This window comes from Esox lucius, chromosome 7, assembly GCF_011004845.1.
Source record: "Esox lucius isolate fEsoLuc1 chromosome 7, fEsoLuc1.pri, whole genome shotgun sequence".
NCBI classification, from domain to species: Eukaryota; Metazoa; Chordata; class Actinopteri; order Esociformes; family Esocidae; genus Esox; species Esox lucius.
The window spans coordinates 43,199,961-43,224,165 of NC_047575.1; the positions used below are offsets into that span (position 1 = coordinate 43,199,961).

Here is a 24,205-nt window from a genome sequence, read left to right on the forward strand (position 1 = left end):
CATGTTATGATTCTGTATAATGAAAACGTGTGATCTTGGAGTTTATACGAAGGTAATGATCCAGAAGAATGTAAATGAGGATCCAGACATTTCAGATTTGTTCCGTTCTCTAATCATTAAGGGTAATGATATTGACTGGGTCATGTTGTTAAAGAGTACTGTTTTGTTGCATTCTACATCCTAATGAGTGAACTGTTTAAGGTTTGATACCAAGGTTTGACATGGTATTAAAGAGGATGGAGTGTTATGGAAATTTTGAACTAAGGTGCATTTGAGAAATGTCTGTCTTTCCATTGGCTGATATGTAAATCTGTATTTAATTGTGACACACATGTCTGTATAATATCAGAGGATTATTAGGTATTTGGGCCATGTCGTCCTGCCTAGAAGAAGGATGTATTCTTTGTCGTCCTATACATGTATGAATGAGTTACTAGTTAAAGATGCCGAGAGGGGTCTGGTGTTTGAATAGGACACATCCTTGACAAGCACAGGTGGATTAGAGGGGTACTCATAAATCTGTATAACCCTTTAGTGTCTATGTTGACTATCCAGACATTGTGTCTCCTCAGGAGTTGAGAAGGATAAGGTGGGGGGACAGCCCGCCCTTTGGGTAAACTCTTGTGACAAGACCGATGGCAGCATCTTACCACACCCCTTTTCTATGTAATAAATACGGATTGTTCTTGTATGGAGTCAGAGACTCCTCAGACGATTATTTGTGTAAGTGGTTGACGCGTCTTTCAAATGTGCATAATAGTTAATAAAACTGTTAGAATGTACCAAGATAACTTTTGTCTCTGTGTTCCTTACTCCGAGTGTCGATACATTGGAATTTCCATCACACAGGCATATTTCAGAATTTACTCACTTCATTAAGAATACATTTCATAAAGATCCATACAAGACACTGATCTTGACAGCCACACCCAGGAAAAAACTATGAAGACAATCATTCAAATAACACACACCTTTTTAAAATAAATGACCATTCTTGGATAGCATGTTTTCATGGCCCCTTTATACCTCTCTAATACACTGTGGTACCTGTCTGCCACTGAACTCTGGTTTCAATCATACCATCACTAGTTCAAAGTGCTATTCAGGACCTTTGAAATCTTTTCTGACCTATCCCATGCAAGATCAAGAATGGCTAGCTCATCAAGTCTAGCTTTCTTTACAATGGCACTGTAATATCTTGGATGCTAGATAAAGGCACGGTAGACTGTGGTTGGAATAACTCAATAGCGTTTACTGAAAACTGCTCGGCACAACAGCTGATACACACTCTCAGGGGCGGACTGACCATCTGTGTGATCTGGAGAATCACAGAACGGCCGGTACTCCAGGACGGCCGGCGGGCCGGCCTACGACCCGCCACACACGCGGTCATCACCTGTTTTTTCCCCCCCTAATCTGTTTCACACTCCAGTACTGTAGGTGGCAGCAATGCACCTTTAAGTTGGATGCCAGCTGCACTGGCCGTGGCCGCCAAGTAAGGAGAAGAAGAAGTGGAAGAGGAGGAAGAAACCAACAGCAAAGACGTTAGATAGAAGCATAGAAACAAACAAACAATATGCATAACGCGGCCGCGGGTAAAAAAACGAAAAGAAAAGGGTGGGGCTGAGAAGGCGAAAGAAAAGAAATTGTGGAATTTAGATACTGAAGCCGTTAAATGTCACAAACTAACTGAAATATTTAGCAGCACACCCAGCAGCAGCACCTCACAGTTAAATATTAGCTGCAGACCCAGCAGTGAAGAAGTGAGCCAGACAGCTATGCAGCAACATGCCACTAGTGATGATGAGGGACAGAAAGATGAGCTGGTTCCACAGGCAGATACAGGGGAAGTAAGTATGGAACATGAGAGGAGAAAGAGAGTTACTTGCTAGGGATGTTAGGAAGTGATATTCAGCTTGCTACATTTTTAATGATTACAGTAGTTAAAACAGCTAAACTTCAACATTTTAGCTGTAAAATGCCACATGCAGTAGCTAATATTGAGAAATATGTTGTGCTTTTACTTTTAAAAATGTTGGTAACGTTACAGTTAATGCTTACAAACTTTGAAGATTTTGAATACAGAAGTTACATTTGTAATGGTGTATTTTAATTTAGATGTGTTATTATTATTTGTGCAGGAAGATTAATTACTGCATAAATTAATTAAGATGATTAAGTAATAAATTCATTTTAAGACAGCAATAATCTAAAATAATATGCTTTTAACACAACATCTATTCAACATCAGTGCTATTGCTATAATTTGGATGGTATAGTATCATGAGCCACAATTAAAGTATTGTGACACTCATGCCAGGCGGCAGGCATTGTTGTTGTCGAGTTTCCACGCGCTGATTGCTTTGGGCCGGGCCTAGTCAAAGTCCAGGGCCGTTTTTTAGTCCCAGTCCGTCCCTCCGCAGCTCCCTTGCGAGCTTTCTGACCCACCCCCCCCCCCCCCCCCCGAACCACGTGATCCCCAGAACCAATCTCATAACTGCATTTCACAACATGAGAAACAGAGTCTACTACAGGCACCATTTCTTGTAAATCAGCTGGTTTGCCGTTGGTAGATTCCACACTCCCGACGGGAATAAAAGCCAGGCTTTCTACAACAGGGTGCACACACTTTCAGTGAAGACCAGACCCAGAAAGCAATCGTTGGCGTGCCGCCAGTGTTTTTGCTGCGGGCGGGCCACCGGCGGCTATAATGTCGTACAGCCAGCGGGCCACCAGCTTTTGCCGCTTTTCTCTTGATTTCAATTTGCATCTCAGGCGGCTTTCCACCAGCGGCCCGACTGCGTTACGCTAGCGGCTAGCTGTCGAAAAGAGGGCATGCGCTTTAGTCTGCTGTATCTGCTTGTGTTGCCATTTTCTTCCAGCAGATGCTATTGTACCCCTTTTATTCTTGTAATGATTATTTGATTTATTTTAATATTGTAAAATCTTAGTGTACAGAATTTTGGTCAACAATTGGTAGTTTATAAATAAAATAGACTTTGACTATTGCATTGCTTGTGTAAAGGACCTTAGACATGTACAGTAAACACCTCTCGCCATTGCTTGCCATAATATTTTCACGAACTAATGGCCATTTTACATTACATGGTACCAGCTCAACTCGTCTATAGCCTCGATTTTAATGCTTCATGGGGGACAGTTCTTTACTGTGTTTAAACACCGCCGTGTCCGTAGATGGCGTTTAAGTAGCGAATTGCGCATGTGTAAGGCAAGACCTTACACATGCGCAGGACAGTCGCCATTTGGATCCCACGCTGTAGTACCGCGAAAACTAGAAAGAACATTAATTTTAGCGACTTGGTTCTCTTGTCAACTCTTGTTCAAAGTGTATAAGCTATATGCTCTGAATTGGACTATACAACACGTGGATTATCACATTGTTTTATTACAATTTTATGAACTCCCGAAACAAACGAAGATCAAGGATTTTTTTGGACATCAGACCGAAAATTGTTGAACGCCGAGTCACATACTTAGGGTGAGTTCTGTTCTGCGATATTATAAATAACTAGCGTTAAGTGTTGTTAAGATACTGAGTAATAACGTAATGACTGTTTGCAATATTCTATTAACATTCTAATTATTTAGTCAAGTTACTGTAGCTGAACACAAGTTCAAGCCATTGGCGGGAAAACAAGTTATAGAAACTGAGCTTGGAAAAAACAGCGTTGTCCTGAGATTAAATACCTACAGTAACCCTTGTTTCTTCTTGTGTCCACAAGTTTGGTTGCTTAATATTTTTTTGTTTCTTCGTTTATCCTCAAGTTCGGATGTTTTGTGCTTCTTCGCCTATCAACAGTTGAACAGGTATGGTAACATCGTTAGCTAACTTGTCTAAGTCGTGTTTCTTAGGGTATCAACAAGTTAGAATTGTATAATATGTGACTCCTTGTAACTTGTAACTCCTTGTAGCATGTTGCTTCCAATTTTATTTGTCAATTTCAATTTATTTTTAAGGGCAAAAAGGCAGAGGTAGGGGGAAGTTTTAGCTCTGTACAGGTAAGAATGAACATTTTGGAGGACACTGCAATTTGAGTTCTGATGGTAAAATAACCAGATATTTAGGACTGAATAATTAACAGTATGTCTTTACTTTCAGAACATTTGGAGAAGATCAAGTGGCTGACTGAAGAGAAGGTCAAGCTGAGGGCACAGCTGGCTCTACAATCAGTTAAAAACAAGACTTTAGTTACGCTAGCATCTTGTCTTAATGAAACAGCATTTGTTTGAACATGAGCCCTTTACTGAAATGCAATACTGTACAGCCTTTCTGAAATTACATGTATAGGGCAGTTTTGTTTATTTCACTATTAAGCTATTGACATTTCATTGTGCTTTTTAGCTTCTGATAAACGTCTGACTTGAAAAGAATGTCAAGCCGAGGGCACAGCTGCCTCTACAATCAGGTAAAAACAAGACTATAGTTGCGCTAGCATGTTGTCTTCATGACACATTTCATTTGTCTTGAATGTCATGCAATTCTCAAAATCATGTCAGACCATTTAAGTATAATATCTGATTACTGTATTACAGAAGCCATAAGGAAGAATCTTTCCAACCGGGATGCCACTGATGAGGCGGTCCAGAACCAGGTCCCCAGGTACCAGAAAGGGGCAGCTGACCGTGCAGGTGGGAGATGTCGCGGCGGTACAAGGGACCTGTCGTGAATATGAATGACATCTCCAGCACAACTAATATTGCTGCTAAGCTGCAGTACTGTATTTCTTTTTTTTTTCTTTTTTACTGCTGCTATGTACAGTGTTATATATATGATTGCATTATCCTCTTAATATATTTATAGCTCTGTGTGAACTTTCTTAATTCTGACTGTAGTTGTAGTGTTATGCCACCATTCATAATCTTAATGCCCTGATGTATCTGATATTCAATAACTATTGTTTGCTGCTAGGTCATACTTATGTATATTACTGCCATTCTGGCCCTTGTTTATTTTGTATTGTATTATGTTTATTTTGTACTTCCACATTAAAATACTGTATATTTACTATCTGTTACTGGACACGTTTTCTTGCACTATCTGATTTTGTAAAATGTTTTTTTCAATTCATTTGCACATGTTTATTTTGTATTCTTGCTGTATAATGCATGTTTTTTTTTGTATGCATCTTGCACTATTTGAAATAAATTGTTTAGATTTTATTCAGTTCATTGTCATTTGTGATATGACCAAAATTATTATAAAGGATTATTCTAAATAAAACCTAATATTGGGGTGTGAGGCATCCCGCTGGGTTTATTGCATGAAAGCAGCTAACTGCCGTCGGGCTGCTGGTGAGCCGCTGATCAGGGTATTGGTAGAAGGCATTGTCATGAAAGCGGCCCGACTGCGACGCGCTATAAAAAAAGCGGCTGCCACCTGTGGCCCGCTTGGCAGAAAAGCTTGGCGGCCGCAGCGACAAAACGCTAGTGGGCCACTGGCGTGTTGCTTGCTGGGGAGTGGATACTGCAAGGAATCAAAGTGAAATATCGCTCCTTCACTAAAAGGTAATACTTGCTTTTAGGCTAAATGCCAATTAATTGGATTAATGTAGCATATTGCAGTAATTTATTCCAGTAGCTTGCATTAGGCAAAAAAAAAACAGTGTATTTATGATTTGTCACTTTGGTCTACTTCTTCAGACCCTGATTTGGTAGTGAGCAGGAATGTTAGGACTGGTTATCTCTACCTCTCAGAAAGGAGCCATTCAGAAGATTATTAGCCAGTTTATAAATGTTTTATTTTTAAGATAAAATGTTTTGTTCTAACAAATGTTGGTGTAACATAAATGATTCAACTTAAATCATATTAGGACCATTCCCAATGGATAAGACTCAGGAACATTTGTGTCTTCTGCTTCAAAGGGGAGGAAGAACATTTTAAATAATAATGTTCTCTTCTACGCAGATCATACACAATTGTTCCTGTGTCAGACCATACACGCCTGATCTTCCATGATCCATTATTAAGTCCATAAAAATTATATCTCAAATTAAGAAAGGAAATATTAGTTATCAAATGGATGACAGTAATCCTTTAGCTCCCTTCATCTGACATGGAACTCAGGTTTTGTTGAACACCCCATGAAGAATAATCAGACGCTGAAATTATTAAGGTTCTGTGTGTAATCATGGAAGATTATTTTCAATGGTTTCAAAGCTGGTTTCCAATATTTTTTATATTCTCAACCTTTTGGTGCGTTGGTGCTCTGTCTAGGTGATCTGTCCCAGGAACAAAAAGACATTGTCACAATGGCTTCAAACCCAAAGGCATTACAATACTTGTAAAGCAGACTAGACAAACCAGGGTTTGGGGTTTCACAAGTTACGTAAGATGGGAGAAGTGAAATATTGGTTGGAGCAAAATGTTTGTCCATAGTTGATTATTTACTCAAAAGCTAAAGTCAATCTCCTGGTTTAGGTGAATGTCATAACCTGTTTCTGTTACAGAATAGTTAGAGAACAAAACCAGTTAAAAACAAAGGTATAAAACTCACTGAATACAGGGTTTACATTTAACAGTGCATTTTCACATTCATTGTTTCATTACAGCCTCATTCTTAAATGCATTAGATTTTTTCCTATTAACTTATATAATACCATAATGACCAGGCAAAAACAGGTCTTTAGAAATATTTTGCAAATGTATTAAAAAATATAAAACTGAAATATGATACGTTTGTATTCAGACCCCTTCACTTAGTACTATGTTGAACCACCTTTATTATTTAGTTTGTTAGGCATTTAGCAGCAGTCTGATAAAATGCAATATTTTCACTGCACTCCTCAGTCTTCTTAAACAAGACAAAGAGGACAATTTGGTTTTACTTTCCAGTAACCTACAGTCAGTTATCTATAAAGGGTGTGTCAATGTGTGGATCAGCTGTTTCTTGTTAAAACTGCACAAGCAGAACCAAGAAAGGGGTTTGTTTTTCCATTACTTGTTTTGTTTGAAAAGCTGATTTGTGTTCTGTTTTGATCTAGTTTTTGAATCCAAACCAAAAATATGACGTGGGTGGAGCTACATGTTTGTACATTTGGGTGGGGCTAAATGTGAAATGTTTCTGTCATTGGCCAAATGATAAGCCAACCCTTCTTGTCCCTTCAAAATAGCAGTTCACCCTAAAGACATAAACGAGACACCAACATGAAACAAGTACTTCCCAGCATGGAAGTAGAAAAGTGGACCTACTGGATCTACAAGAAAATGGGTGGAGATGCATCAAGAGAGCGAGCGGATGAAGCTGAAAGAGACCTTCAGGATACTATGAAGCAACACAGAAGATGGAGGAACATCAACGACGGGAGCAAGAGAAGCAGAGACAAAAAATTATTGAACACAATAGAAAGCAAGAGAAAGCAGAAAGGATAAGGATTCATCAAGAAAAGAATAATTCCAGCAGTCCTAAAACTGTAGGATGAAGAGACAATGGTTTAAATGTTTGATTATCGACAAAAAGATTTGATGGATACAGTACACAGTTATTGTAAAATAAATATTAACAAATGTACTAGATGTTTTATTTTTCAAAAATAAATATTGCATAGTTTCAATAACAAAAAAGAGAAACTGGTTTTATAACCCTGTTTTTTGTTTACCAACCAAATGTAGTCTGATATTGTCATGTTGTTTTTTTGCCTTGAGTACTGTACTGTAGCCTACTCTCCAGCATTGCAATACATATCTTCTATTCATGTTCAATCTTATCTCTGATTCTTCCTTTCACTTTGGAATGTACTTACATTTAGTTTTTACATGCAACTGTCTAAATCAGAGGTGTCAAACTAGTTCCATGGAGAGCCGAGTGTCTGAAGGTTTTCACTCTCACCTTGCACTTGATTGATTAATTATGTCACTAATTGGTTAAGTTCTACCTTCTCCTGGTTGTTTAGGTCTGAACTGGGAACTAATTTTTAGGAAAAACCAAAAGCTGCAGACACTTGACCCTCTGTGGAATCGGTTTGACATCCCTGATGTAATACGAGGTTATTTTCTATCAACTGAGGAGGGTCAGGTTTTTTTTCAGAACAAATCAGATGGACAAATACTAATGAGAACTAAATTAATCTTAGGCTACTATAACTTGCATTTCTATAGCTGACATTAGTATTGGGATGCAACTGATATGCTAGTGGCTTTGTAAGAACATAAATTACCAATATGTTTTTGAAGGTAATTAACATATTTTGCTCACTGATAGTTAGACGGTATTCAGCTTTGTTGTAACATCCCATCACCTATCTATATACAGTACTGCAGAACCGTGGCCTTTCCGAGGGGCATGAGCTGAAACTGAAAAAGTGCGTGGAGTTGTCGGCTCAGACGGACGTATGATGTGTCAGAGTGAGTGACACGCGTTAAAAAGACAGATGACGCTTTCTGGTTGGTGTGAGCGACACATGTCACGATGACAGATGGGCACATGGAAACCAGGAAAGGGCACTTCATAGCAAAGGGGTGTGTGTTCTGCACTGGTTCAGCCTGATCTGTGCACGTGCCTGCAGTACTGTGCAAATGTCCTAGACACCTGGAAGTTGAGTCAAAGCCATATATTTGGTTGAAGTGTTTATTCATTAAAAAAAACATCATAATCTTCGGTAGTTAATAACAATTAATCGCAATTTCCAAATGCGTTGACATTTTGCCCTTAATCCACACTTTTCTGTTTAAAAAGCAGTGCATTATGTTAAAGACATAGTGTGTTTTATTGTAAACTATCAACACTGCTTGACTTGGAATTAAATAAATGCAAGTTGTCATAGCATTTAAAAAAATAAAAAGCTACTTTTATGTCGGTGCTTGATTATGGTGATCTGCTGTATATGCATGTATCAGCCTCAGTGTCAAAACCTCTAGATGCAGTATATCAGGCTGCATTACGTTTCCTTAAGCAGGGTAAGGAACAACCATCAGCAACCCAGCACAAGCCATTTTCTTAATTAAAGCTATAAGGTACCTTACTCATTCCCTGGATACAGCACTTATGTTGGCAAAATACCACAAACCCCTGAAATATTTCTCATGTAAAAATAGGCTACACAGATTAAGGGGAGCCATATATTTTATTACAACAAAACATTTTATTGAGTTGTACATTTGTTTCTGCATAACATGGGTTTCAAGTGTAATTTAAGTGTTTGATAAATGACCTTTTGGTTGTTCACTGTGATACACTTTTTAATGTGTGCATTTGTATCAGTGTAGCCTATTTGTTTGTGTTTTTATTATTGCTGTCACACAGGGATGAACTAGGACTAATTTCTCAGTGGTTATCTATGTAAAATTTAAATAAATAACGAATGATAGTTCTACAGTTTGATAATGATGTTTTTATTTAACAGAATTAACAAGATTTAACAAGGCAACTCTGTGGATAATTGTACACAATAAGTGGTGTGGACTGAAATGTGTGAAGAACTATAAACATGTAAAAAAACAGTATCTCGTCACAAAAGCTGAACATCTTGATAAATTAGTTATGTATTGCATCTTTGCCCTAGTTTACACTCATTAGTGTTACTCTGTATTACAGGCGATTAGCCTTCAGCATTTGGTCAGCCAGAAAGCCACTGACAACTGAAAAAAGACCAGCAAGTATTAAGGCCACAGAACCCTCCTCCCATTCAAAAAGAACAGCAGAAGACTGTCAGACAAAGATGTGAGTAATTCTAATGTTTCAATACCATGTAGGTGATATTTTATACCATTGAAATTTGTTTGACATTGATGGCCAAATTATGGTAAAGTCCTTGTACTGTAGATGGAGAAGTTACCCCTGATCTGATATTTTACAGAACATTGAGTCATGTCTGATAGTGAGACCATTGAGCTAGCCGCTCTGGGCCGGCCGTTCGAACTGGGGATGCTGTATGACTGCCGCAGGGATCTTCTCATCCCAGGTACAAGAAACAATTACTGTACTGTTAAGTCTGAAAATGATCAACAGCCCTTTTCTTGAATGAATTGAAGGTGTTTGTCAACAGTATAGAGTTGGATAGTTCTCGAATGGACAGCACCATAGAAGGCTTTGACCGTGTAGTATTCAGCGAATACAGTGCCACTTTTACAATGTTTAAAAATATATATATATTTGCTCACAAAAAGCATTTTATCCACTAGCTTAAAATGCTTTATAAATGGGCCACCATCCGGCGCCCCTGCCTAATAGGCAGTTGGGAGTCAGGTAAACGTAAGGATGGTGTCATGGTGCGGTGAGCAGCAGAGCCACCGCGCCATATTTTCTCAATTTCCCATATATCACGAACACATCCCGGACTGTCACATGTTTCCCATCTTCCACACCAGGTCCCAATTTGTATCGTTTGTATGTGTTTAAATGTTTCCCCTCTGCTTCCCACATGGTGGATCATTGTTGCTGTCGCTGTCATTGGTGCTGTTCTGTTTGTCCATTTAATCGGTGAGTGTTGTTTAATATACTGTTTGAATATTGCCTGTTAAGACGCATGTTGCACACTTTTATTTCATTCAGTCATTAGTATTGTTTTCCATTCGTGTTTGGTTTGTTTGTTGTGTATTAAAACCCACAAACGAGATTACTGCCTGCGCCTGGTTACTAACCAACACGACACCAACAGGAGTGTTACAGATGGAGGGTTGTCCATTATGGTTAACTCTCGCTGGGCACGGATGTTGCAGTTCTTGCTATGCACTGTTCAGCAGACCTGGAGCTACTGACAGTAAAGGTACAACACTTCTACCTCCCGTGGGAATTCAGCTCCCATATTATCACTGCAGTCTACATACCCTCACTGGCGGATAAAACATGTGTGCTGGAAGATATGGAGTAATAAACAGTCTAGAGGATGCACACCCTGAGGCAGTTTTCATTGTTGATGGTGACATTAACAGGGCAAATATGAGGAACTTTTTACCAAAATACCACCAGCACATTAACTTCCTGATCAGACTCTTGACCATTGTTATTCACAAAGACGAAATGGTTACAAACCTCCCCCGCCCAGCGTTTGGTAAGGCAGATCATACATTGATTTTGCTCCTCCCATCCTACAGACAACGGCAAAAACAGGATAAAACGTTTTTTCAGACAGTTCAATGCTGGAATGAGGGATCCATTACAGCTGTACAGGACTGCTTTGAAACAACAAATTAGCAGTTGTTCTGTGATGCAGCCAATGGGAACATTGATGAATACACAGACTCTGTCACTGCATGTATCTCCAAGTGCATCGATGATGTCATCCCGAGGGTCAATGTCAGGACTTTCCCCAACTAAAAGCCCTGGGTTGATGGTAATGTCTGTGCTATGCTCAGAGCATGGTCTCCTGCCTATAGCTCCGGGAACCTGGAGGCTCTGAGGAGATCCAGATATGACCTACAGAAGGCCATCAGAGATATGAAAAGAGACTACAGGGATAGGTTGGAGTCTACCTACCACAGCCCGGACCCCAGGCACATGTGGTGTGGACTGCATCACATACAAAATACAAAGGGAAGAATAGCAATGATGCACATCCTGCCGTCCTGATGAGCTCAAAACCTTCTAGATTAGATTCAACTTTAGAAGGCCCCTATAGAATAGGTTAGAAAATGTACAAGTATTAAGTATATGTGTATTACCAGTGTTATGTATAGATGTGCAACCTCTATTTGTCTTAAATTGCACATTTAGTATTGCCATTTGTACTGTATGTACTGCAAATGCAGTACAAATGGCAATGCTAAATGCGCAATTAAGACACATTTCTAAAGAAAATATGAGTGAGCAGGCAAAACACATGTCTTTTATTTCTTATGATATTCATATTCAATTATAGGTCTTAACAGAATGGCACAATCATAAAACAAAACATGGCAACAAAGAAAGAAATTAACTGACCCCTGTTCAAAAGTCTGCATACCATTAGTTCTTAATATGATGTAGTAACCACTAGAGGGTCAACTTGGCCTTGTGCTTAGGGTCATTTTCGTGCTGGAAAGTCCAAGAGCGTCCCATGCGCAGCTTTCGTGCAAAAGAATGCAAATTGTCTGCATTAATCTTTTCATACATTTTCACAAGATTCCTCGTGCCTTTAGAGCTCACACACTCCCGAAACATCAGTGAGCCACCACCATGCTTCACAATGGGGATGGTATGATTTTCACTATAGGCCTTGTTGACCCCTCTCCAAGCATAGCGCTTATGGTTGTGACTATGAAACTCTATTTTGGTCTCATCACAGTGTGCCAGAAGCTGTGAGGCGTGTCAAGGTGTTGTCAGGCATATTGTAACCGGGCATTTTTGTGGCATTGGTGCAGTAAAGGCATCTTTTTGGAAACTCAACCATGCAGCTCATTTTTGTATCATCTTATTGTGGTCCTTCAAACAACCACACTGTATTTTTCCAGAGCAGCCTGTATTTCTCCTGAGGTTACCTGTGAGTTTTTCTTTGTATCTCGAACAATTGTTCTAGCAGTTTTGACTGAAATCTTTCTTGGTCTACCTGACCTTGGCTTAGTAAGAGTAGCTATCCAGTCGAAATAAGGTCAGCCTTGACTCATGGTCTAATGTCTTTTATTCAACTTCTTTGGGGTGACCAACGTATAGACCGATGTAAGAGCTAAACAGAAAATGAACAGGCAGAAAACAAGATAATTCATTAGCTTAATATGTCACTGTTGGGACCGGAAAGTTATCAAGATCCATGAAATAAACTCATATTTACTTTAGACAAAATGCAAGTACAATGGCAATTCTAAATGTGCAAAAAGGCTAATTGAATGTGCAAGGTTGCATGTGCAACTGACATGGAAGGATAGCAGCAGTGAGGTTCCCAAGGTAGACATGTAACAACTGAAAAGTTCCTTACCTGACTTTACAAGGCAGTGTCAGAGTAGTACAAAAGGAGTAGTGCAACAAGGTCCCTGAGATCCAGGGGGGTATGGTTAGTGATGGGTCCCAGAGATCACAGAGTTCTCTTGGTATTCAGAGTTCTACAGATGGTAGGAGGGCCAACATGGGGTCCCTGATGATCCCTGCTCAGACACCACGTGTACTGGAGGTCTATGATGGCTGGGAGCTGGGCACCCGTGATGTGCTGGGTGGTTTTCACCACCCGTTGCAGGGCCTTCCGGTCAGCTACAGAGCAACCGCCAAACCATACTGTGGTACAGTTAGTAAAATGCTCTCGTCTGTGAAGCATAAAAGTTCACAAGGATCTTGGGAGACAGACGGGCCTTCTTCAACCTCCTCTAAAAGTACAGGTGCTGCTGCGCCTTTGTAACCAGGGTTGAGGTGTTGAGGGACCAGGAGAGGTCCTCTGAGAAGCTGTACACATGCTCCACCTCAGTGCCATTGATGAGAACTGGGGCATGACTGCAGGAAAAAAAATGTGAACACATTACTCCTGTCCTAGGGTCCTTACACTGGTTGCCTGTTAGGGTTAGGTCTGATTGCAGTTTCCTCTCCCTTGTCCTTGTCCTTGCCCCACTCCTCTCCCTTGTCCTTCTGCATTTGGCCACATGTTCTCATCCTCTACCTTGCCCCACTCCTCTCCCTTGTCTTTGCCCCACTCCTCTCCCTTGGCCTTGCCCCACTCCTCTCCCTTGGCCTTGCCCCACTCCTCTCCCTTTTCCTTGCCCCACTCCTCTCCCTTTTCCTTGCCCCACTCCTCTCCCTTGTCCTTGTCCATGTCCCACTCCTCTCCCTTGTCCTTGTCCTTGTCCCACTCCTCGTCCTTGTCCTTGTCCCACTCCTCTCCCTTGTCCTTGTCCCACTCCTCTCCCTTGTCCTTGTCCCACTCCTCTCCCTTGTCCTTGTCCCACTCCTCTCCCTTGTCCTTGTCCCACTCCTCTCCCTTGTCCTGGTACTCGTCTTCCAGGCATTTTTTTCTTTCTTTCTTTCTTTCTTTCTTTCTTTCTTTCTTTGTGTTGCTCCATATTGTTACTTTTCCACACAATATCAGCCCAAAGAGTACTCTTTTAGAACATATGATCATGCGATTGAAAGAACCTCAACACCTGAGTGTGCTTCCTAGATGGGAATCAGCTGTGATTTATATATTTGCATAACTTCAATAAGCTGTTTCTCATTAGCAATGGAATAAGATACAGGGAATATATTTGTGTTTCAATTCACAATATACACAGCTGTTTACCTTGACTTTAGCCTGTAAGGTTAGGTTTATAACATGGTGTTATCTGTTCTGACATACAGTGTGAAAGCATTTGTAAATTTGACTGTAAAATTACATTGTTTTGGTCTTGGTTGAGCATGTGTGTAAAAGAAGTTCAAGCATTTTAAATTTGTGTTAACTGTATGCATTTTGTGTCAAAGCAACAAGAAATGTGTTAAATGTATAGCCTACAAAGATGGATGTTGTGCTAGCCGTGTTAAGAGTTTAGGAAACTTGTTAAATGTATTGAAAAAACTGTCATAGCGATTGTAAAAAACTGTAAATTAGGCCAAAAGATTGTAGAACAAATGAAAGACTGTGAAGTACTGACTTCTAGTGGCAGATCTGTGATGTTTCCAGCACCAGCCATCTTCAGAGATGGTTTGATACTCAAAACAGCCTGAAAAAGATAAGGCTTGTTAGAGTAAAATAAATCGTTTTCTACTTAGACCAAGTCAATAACTGTTACTGAAGTGATCAGAAAACCAAATGTCACCACTGTACAATCTGATGGTAATTCCAGCAATTATTTAACTACTTAATTATTTGTCTGACTACAGGTAGTTGCAAATAAAATTTATATCACCTATGAATGAGATCCCTGGGTCTTCTTCCCTTCTTCCCTGTCACAAGCTTGTCATAGCAAGGTGTGATGGGACTCAGTAATAATCACAGCAGGTTAGTAAAATCTATATTTCTCCGCAGAAGTGTCTTGATGTCTGCCATCGTGGAAAAACCAGCTTCACACATAGGTGGTTGGAAAAATCAGTTATCAGGCCGTGTAAGATGTTTTCATTTAAATCATCCAGAAAATGTCAGTATTTCATATACACTCACCTAAAGGATTATTAGGAACACCTGTTCAATTTCTCCATCCATCCATCCATCTTCTTCCGCTTATCCGGGTCGCGGGGGCAGCAGTCTAAGCAGGGATGCCCAGACTTCCCTCTCCCCAGACACTTCCTCCAGCTCTTCCGGGGGGACAGCGAGGCGTTCCCAGGCCAGCCAGGAGACATAGTCCCTCCAGCGTGTCCTAGGTCTTCCCCGGGGTCTCCTCCCAGTGGGACGGGACCGGAACACCTTCCCAGGAAGGCGTTCCGGAGGCATCCGAAACAGATGCCCAAGCCACCTCAGCTGACCCCTCTCGATGTGGAGGAGCAGCGGCTCTACTCTGAGCTCCTCCCGGGTGACCGAGCTTCTCACCCTATCTCTAAGGGATCGCCCAGCCACCCATTTCGGCCGCCTGTATCCGGGATCTTGTCCTTTCGGTCATGACCCAAAGCTCATGACCATAGGTGAGAGTAGGAACGTAGATTGACCGGTAAATCGAGAGCTTCGCCTTGCGGCTCAGCTCTTTCTTCACCACGACAGACCGATACATCAACCGCATTACTGCAGAAGCTGCACCGATCCGTCTGTCAATCTCCCGTTCCTTCCTACCCCTAGATACTTAAACTCCTCCACTTGAGGCAGGCACTCTCCACCAACCTGAAATGGGCAAGCCACCCTTTTCCGACTGAGGACCATGGCCTCGGATTTGGAGGTACTGATTTTCATCCCCACCGCTTCACACTCTGCTGCAAACCGTCCAAGTGCATGCTGAAGGTCCTGGCTTGAAGGGGCCAACACGACAACATCATCCGCAAAGAGCAGAGACGAAATCGTGTGGTCCCCAAACCTGACACCCTCCGGCCCCTGGCTGCGCCTAGAAATTCTGTCCATAAAAATTACGAACAGAACCGGTGACAAAGGGCAGCCCTGCCGGAGTCCAACATGCACAGGAAACAAGTCTGACTTACTGCCGGCAATGCGGACCAAGCTCCTGCTTCGGTCGTACAGGGACCTGACAGCCCTTAGCAAGGGACCCAGGACCCCATATTCCCGAAGCACCCTCCACAGGATGCCGCGAGGGACACAGTCGAATGCCTTCTCCAAATCCACAAAACACATGTGGATTGGTTGGGCAAACTCCCATGAACCCTCCATCACCCTGTAGAGGGTATAGAGCTGGTCCAGTGTTCAATTTCTCATTAATGCAATTATTTAATCAACCAATCACATGGCAGTTGCTTCAATGCATTTAGGGGTGTGGTCCTGGTCAAGACAATCTCCTGAACTCCAAACTGAATGTCAGAATGGGAAAGAAAGGTGATTTAAGCAATTTTGAGCGTGGCATGGTTGTTATTGCCAGACGGGCCGGTCTGAGTATTTCACAATCTGCTCAGTTACTGGGATTTTCACACACAACCATTTCTAGGGTTTACAAAGAATGGTGTGAAAAGGGAAAAACATCCAGTATGCGGCAGTCCTGTGTATTGAAAATGCCTTGTTGATGATAGATGTCAGAGGAGAATGGGCCGACTGATTCAAGCTGATAGAAGAGCAACTTTGACTGAAATAACCACTCGTTACAACCGAGGTATGCAGCAAAGCATTTGTGAAGCCACAACACGCACAACTTTGAGGCGGATGGGCTACAACAGCAGAAGACCCCACCGGGTACCACTCATCTCCACTACAAATAGGAAAAAGAGGCTACAATTTGCACGAGCTCACCAAAATTGGACAGTTGAAGACTGGAAGAATGTTGCCTGGTCTGATGAGTCTCGATTTCTGTTGAGACATTCAAATGGTAGTCAGAATTTGGCGTAAACAGAATGAGAACATGGATCCATCATGCCTTGTTACCACTGTGCAGGCTGGTGGTGGTGTAATGGTGTGGGGGATGTTTTCTTGGCACACTTTAGGCCCCTTAGTGCCAATTGGGCATCGTTAAATGCCACGGCCTACCTGAGCATTGTTTCTGACCATGTCCATCCCTTTATGACCACCATGTACCCATCCTCTGATTGCTATTTCCAGCAGGATAATGCAACATGTCACAAAGCTCGAATCATTTCAAATTGGTTTCTTGAACATGACAATGAGTTCACTGTACTGAAATGGCCCCCACAGTCACCAGATCTCAACCCAATAGAGCATCTTTGGGATGTGGTGGAATGGAAGCTTTGTGCCCTGGATGTGCATCCCACAAATCTCCATCAACTGCAAGATACTATCCTATCAATATGGGCCAACATTTCTAAAGAATGATTTCAGTACCTTATTGAATCAATGCCACGTAGATTTAAGGCAGTTCTGAGGGCGTAAGGGGGTCAAACACAGTATTAGTATGGTGTTCCTAATAATCCTTTAGGTGAGTGTATATGGAGTACATAGGGGACACGGAATCGGTAAAAGAACACTGCATTGGGGGCACTGATCCTGGCAGCCACCGACCGCCGAAATCTGTGTCCCCTATCGATCAACAGTGATTTTTTCTAAAATGACTGTAGTGTCTTAACTTTTGTGCTGCTTGTATAATAATGACACAATTTTTGGTTCGTAACATAACTTCAGTCAGAACACAGCAAACAGCACATGTCAAGCAGCAACCATAGTTTACATTAACGCATAGAACATAACACTCCTCCCTTATACAATTCTCTGCATAACATAAAGAACTGAGAGCCTATATAGATCAATACTTCACAGGCGTTCAAGTGTTATAAGTTCAGTCTTTCTGCTGATGGTTTGCGCAATCTCTCTGGGTATCACTTGGAGGGCAGTGGTGTTTCCTGCAGCTGAATAACAATCTCTGGTGAGTCTCCGTTCTGGGACTCTTGTACAGTACAATGCCTCCATTCATAACCTCCTGGCCTCCCTTTGTAGCTACTGTCTCTGCTGTGGTTCCCCATTCCACCATATTCATCTGTACTGGTGTCATTGTCTGGGATGCACATCCTCCCATAGAATGGATCTGATCAAAGTGTTGCCGCCACACCATGCCTGGCCCCACTTAATCTTGCCATTTCTGGGCCCAGTCTGTGACTGTACTGTCCCACATGTCCACTTTCCACCCCTATGACAGACTCTCACCAAGACCTCCTACCCTGTGGCAAGCTGCCCCTCTCGTCCAACCAGACAGCATCTTAGCCTGTTTGTTCAACACCTCATTGTGTCTCTTTGGCTTCATGAGGTCGAAGCGTGTGCGCAGGGCCCATCCAAACATCAAGACTACTGGTGTTTCACCCGTGGTGGTGTGTGGGGTGTTTCTGTAAGACGCCAAGACCACAAGGTGAGGCATCACGTGCCAGCTTCACTGGAAGTTCAGGATCATAGTGTGTCAGGCTTTGTTCTGATGTGATTAGGACTTTTGCTTCTTAAGGCTTTCTTACACTATTCTATCCACAACCACTTCTTGATCTTTTTCAGTAGCTGGTTAAGGTGTGGTGCACTGAGGAGAGGTTTGGAATCAGCCCCATCAACGACCTTTGTTGTGTCACATTCTGTGGCTGTGGTGCCTGGACCAGTGGATATGAAAAGTCTACACACCCCTGTTAAAATGCCAGGTTTTTGTGATGTAAAAGAACGAGACAGAGAAATCATGTCAGACCTTTTTCCACTCTTAATGTGACCTATAATGTGAACAATTCCATTGAAAAACAAACTGAGAGATTGTTGTCCTGGGCACGTTGTTTTTCAATTGAATTGTTCACATTATAGGTCACATTAAAGGTGGAAAACATTCTGTCATGATTTATCTTTGTCTCAGGGGTGTGTAGACTTTTTATATCCACTGTATCTTGTGTTGTGTTTTGTTTAACCCACTGCTGTCAATTTCATGTCCACAGAGAATTCTGTCCCTTGAAAAACTTATATTTCTGTAAGTTTGTCTGTAGCCTGTTCTCTTCCAGTCTCCTGAGGGCACTCAAATTTTCCTCATCTGGCCGTCCCATTATGATCATATTGTCCAACAGGCATTGAGTCCCTGGAAAACCCTGTAGAATCTAAAGCATAGTGCATTGCCTAATATGAGCGGCAGATGCAATACCAAAAACACGTCTGTTATGCCTATACAGGTCTTTGTGTGTGTTTATGGTCAGATTTTGTTTTTAGTCCTCCTCAACGGGCAACTGCAAATTTGCCTGTTTTAGGTATATTTTGCTGAAACGTTTCCCTCCAGCCATTGATACTGATCCACCTGTTACTTGGGATTCACTGATACCTTAAAATCCCTTAGATACCTTAAAAATGTACTGGGCTGATGTATTGATTAATCATACCATTGTATAGGAGAGTGAAAAATCAGCTACCTACTCTGTTGATAGTAAAGTACTGTGTTTGTGTATTTAAACAGTAGGAAAATGCAATATGTGCTAATACAGAGCTAAACTAATCAAAGGCACATGACCAGGCTGATTGAGACCATAGTCATGTGTTGCTCAAAGTCAGTTATTTTGTGAGATGTTGTCCCACCTTCTTGTTATACACTGCTCAAACTTTTTTTACAGGAACACATAATAATCATCACAGTATAACACCAAGTCATTTAAACTTCAGGGATATCAATATGTCCAATAAGGAAGCAAAAGCGATTGTGAATTAATGTCACCTGTTTTGGTGCAAATGAAAGTGACAACAGGTTCCCTGGAGAGGCAACAGCAAGACAACCCCCAAAAACGCAATGGTTTTGCAGGTGGTGGCCACCGACAATTGCTCTCTCCTTTTCCTTCCTGACTGAGTCTTTTCTAGTTTTACATTTTGCTAGTTGTCACTACTGGTAGCATGAGGCGGTACCTGCAGCCCATTCAGGTTGCACAGGTAGTCCAGCTCCTCCAGGAAAGCACATCCATATGTGCCGTCACAAGAAGATTTGCTGTGTCTCCCATTACAGTCTCTAGAGCATGGAGTAGGTACCAGGAGACGGGCCGTTACACGAGGGGAGCTGGACAGGGCCTTAGAAGAGCATTCCCTGCCGCAGGACCGGTATCTGCTTCTCTGTGCGAGAAAGAACAGGAGGGGTGCTGCCAGAGCCCTACAAAATGACATCCAGTGGGCTACTGGTGTGCATGTTTCTGACCAAATTTTCAGAAACAGATACCATGACTGTGGCATGAGGGCCCGACATCCTCTAGTGGGACCTGTGCTCACAGCCCAGCACTGTAGCATTCACCAGGGAACACCAGAATTGGCTGGTCAGCCATTGGCACCCCGATCTCTTCACAGATGAGAGCAGGTTCACACTTGAAATTTGATATGTGTGTTTCATAATGAGGTTGTCAAAAGGTCATAGTTTATCAGCTGAACAATACATTATTGACAACATAGCTTATCAACAGATCAGTACATCATTAACAACATAGAACATAGATTATTAGCTGAACAGTACAGTATTAACAACATAATTTATCAGCTGATCAGTACAGTATTAACAACACAGTTCACCATCTTATCAGTACAGTATTAACAACATAGTTTTAAAGCTTATCAGTACAGTATTAACAACACAGTTCATCATCTTATCAGTACAGTATTAACAACATAGTTTATCAGCTGATCAGTACAGTATTAACAACACAGTTTATCATCTTATCAGTACAGTATTAACAACAAATGTCATCTTATCACGACAGTATTAACAACATAGTTTAAAAGCTGATCAGTACAGTATTAACAACACACTACATAATCTTATCAGTACAGTATTAACAACATAGAGGCCAGATGGAGGCATCCTAGTACTGACCAACATATTCCTGCATATTTCACCAGTTACTCTACTTGGCCTGTTGACAGCCTAGTGCGGGAGGGACACCAAAGCCCTGTTCAAGTGTCTGTGTAGTAAAGCTTTATATGATGTCAACAATCCCAAACTGACCATTAAATCATCAACCATAATAATTTGTGATGAAGGTTTTACAGTGTATAGTTAGCAAGCGGTCTCATCTCATCTTCATCCGCTTATCTGGTATCGGGTCGCGGGGGCAGCAGCTCCAGCAGGGGACCCCAAACTTCCCTTTCCCGAGCCACATTTGCCAGCTCTGACTGGGGGATCCCGAGGCATTCCCAGGCCAGTGTCGAAATATAATCTCTCCACCTAGTCCTGGGCCTACCCCGAGGTCTCGTCCCAGCTGGACGTGCCTGGAACACCTCCCTAGGGAGACGTCCTGGGGGCATCCTTACCAGATGCCCGAACCACCTCAACTGGCTCCTTTCGATGCAAAGGAGCAGCGGCTCTACTCCGAGTTCCTCACGGATGGCTGAGCTTCTCACCCTATCCCTAAGGGAGAAGCCAGCCACCCTTCTGAGAAAACCCATTTCTGCCGCTTGTACTCGCGATCTTGTCCCTCTTGTCCCAGCCTTCATGACCATAGGTGAGGATAGGAAGAAAATTGACCGGTATATCGAGAGCTTTGCCTTCCGGATCAGCTCTCTTTTCGTTACAACGGTGCGGTGAAGCGAATGCAACCAGTAATTTACATGATAGATGTGATAAAAATGTTAACATTTCAACATCTGGAGGTGGAGTGTGTCCACATCTCCGAGGACCTCTCCTGGCGCCTGAAACACCTGAGCCCTGGTCAAAAAGGTGCAGCAACCCTTGTACTTTCTGAGAAGGCTCACCTGTCCAAGATCCTTGTGAAAGTTAACCGCTACACAATCGAAAGCATACTGACTAACTGCACCACAGTGTGATTTAGCGGTTGCTTCGTAGCCGATCAGAAGGCTTTGCAATGGGTGGTGAAAAACACCCAGCACATCACTGGGGACCAGCTTCCTGCCATCATAGACCTCCAGCCCAAGCAGTGTCTGTATAAGGTGCACTGCATCATCAGGGACTTCACACCAATGCTACAAACTGTTTGCATTTCTACCATCAGGCAAGCAGTACAGGTCTCTCCGTTCTTGCACCAACAGGCTCAGGAACAGTTTTTTTCCATCTACTGTAACCCTGCTGAACACTTTGACCCAACACTACTCACACACACCCACCCACTGCTAAGAACCGCCTCACAGGGACCTTGTTGCACTACTCTCCTTGTACTACTGGACTCTGACACTGCTTTGCCTTCATTGCACATCTACACATCCCACTTGTAACACACATTATACTTATACTTGTACTGTATACTTGTACTTGTTCAGTTGCTACATGTACACATCTACCTCATTGTTGCTATCCCTGCATTTCCGTCGTATATGCACCATAAATTTGCCTTCATTGCACATTTAGAATTGCCATTTGCATTTGAAATTGTCTTCTTTGCAAATCTTTACATCCTACATGTTACGTAGATTATACTTAATACTTGCACTTGGCCTCATGTAGCTGCCCCCTCAGAGCTACATTTTGTATCAATTACATTGGAGGGCACTAGAATAAACTGCATGGAACGGCGGGACTTGTTTGGGATTCATGAGAGTACACGTTAGTACCATTAATCAACGTACTTATTCCAACATTATATTTCAGCTAAAATCTATTGGTGGAGGTAGTTGTATTTGTAGACTAAACAGAATTGATACTGGAGATGAATGGGATCGGTGCTACCACAGTGCTTTGCAGCAGTAGGTGTTTCTAGCCCTTTAGGATTTCATTTTGTTTCATGTTTCCCAGCTAAAAAAGACACAGCATCCTTTGCAGTTAATAAATGTAAGACCTCTCTAGAAAGTGAATGAAATAGAACAGACAGTCATGAGCAGCAACTTATTTACAGAGTCATGGAACATTGACTGAAAATAGGTGGTTAACCCTTTTAGCCACTTTGCATCAGACCTGTTTTTGCTTGCTATTTTTGGGTTTTTGGCTGGTTGTTTTGTAAAAGCACTTTGTGACAACTGCTGATGTAAAAAAGCTTTATAGAATAAATGTGATTGATTGTATTTAAATCTATATATTACAGAATGTAACAATGCACTTAGTATTTCATTAAATAAATTGTCACATCCTGGCATGGTGTTGGATCTCATGCTAATGTTTGTTCATTTCAGGAATTCCTTGTCAGGTGTTGGTTTTGATCTTTAGCCACATGCTAATTCCCAACCCCCCCACTACACTCTACACTGGTAAATGCTCATGTTTCAAAAATTAATAAGAAGATGTATTGGATCAATTTCCGTTAAGTTTTCTCTGTGTCCTCGTGTGGTGCTAAATCCTAAACTGAAAATAGCTGGAATTACAGTCAGATTGTACAGTGGTGACATTCGATTTTCTCAACACGTCTGTGTTAGTTAATTAATTGATCTAAGTAGGAAATTATTTTATTTACTTTAACAAGCCTTATGTTTTTCAGGCTGTTCTAAATGTCAGACCATTTCTCAAGTTGGCCAGTTCTAGTAACTTTAAATACTAGATGCCAGTGCTTCACAAGCTCTTTCATTTACTCTGCCATCATTTGGCCCAATTTCTCAACAGCTTAGGTTTTACTAGCACTGTGAGAAATAGAGGACTATTTTTAAACTAATTCAATACTGACAATTCATAAAAATGGTGCCCTTTACACTTGACACAAGAGACCACTGGATGCATCTTTATTGAACAACTATATTGAACAACAAATCTCCCTTTCATAGCTAAGATCATTGAGAAGGTTGTCTTCAATTAACTCAGTTATTTTGCAAACTCAAGCAGTCTCTTAGAGTTTCATCAGACCATAACACATTTTCCCACATGCTTTTGGGAGATTTGATGTTTGCAAACTTCAGCTGGGCTTGGATGTTTTTCTTTGTAAGAAAAGGCGTACATCTTGCCACCCTCCCCATAGCCCATTCATATGAAGAATACGGGAGTTTGTTGTCACATGTAGCACACAGCCAGTACTTGCCAGAAATTCCTGCAGTTCCTTTAATGTTGCTGTAGGCCTCTTGGAAACCTCCCTGACCAGTTTTCTTCTCATCTTTTCATCAATTTAGGAGGGATGCCCAGTTCTTGGTAAAGTCTCTGTTGTGCCATATTTTCTCCACTTGATGATGACTGTCTTCTCTGTGTTCTATGGTATATCTAATGCTTTAGAAATTATTTTGTACCCTTCTCCTGACTGATATCTTTCAACAATGAGATCCCTCTGATGCTTTGGAAGCTCTCTGCGGACCATGGCTTTTGCTCGGAGATGCAACTAAGAAAATCCTACTAGAACAGCTGAACTTTATTTGTGATTAATCAGAGTCACTTTAAATGATAGCAGGTGTGTAATGACTTTTATTTAACATGAGTTTGGTAGATTCTGAACAC

General features: G+C 41.6%; 1 protein-coding gene and 2 non-coding genes across 4 annotated transcripts in view; 2 read left to right on the forward strand and 1 right to left on the reverse strand.

The window, feature by feature from the left end:
* The first annotated feature begins 1,043 nt into the window (after positions 1 to 1,043).
* Positions 1,044 to 24,205, forward strand: part of LOC105008545 — a 39,249-nt gene continuing 16,087 nt past the window's right edge. Inside the window, exons 1-4 of one of the 2 annotated variants that reach the window (XM_020048645.3) lie at positions 1,044 to 1,850; positions 7,132 to 8,476; positions 9,552 to 9,677; positions 9,814 to 9,918. The gene's annotated coding sequence lies outside the window, so the exon portion shown is untranslated. The remainder of the gene's footprint in view (positions 1,851 to 7,131; positions 8,477 to 9,551; positions 9,678 to 9,813; positions 9,919 to 24,205) is intronic. The other variant, XM_020048646.3, reaches the window with a different exon arrangement.
* Positions 14,627 to 14,699, reverse strand: LOC114839573. The gene has a single exon (XR_003781983.1). It is a non-coding gene; the product is annotated as a small nucleolar RNA SNORD65 (small nucleolar RNA).
* Positions 23,115 to 23,192, forward strand: LOC114839575. The gene has a single exon (XR_003781984.1). It is a non-coding gene; the product is annotated as a small nucleolar RNA SNORD65 (small nucleolar RNA).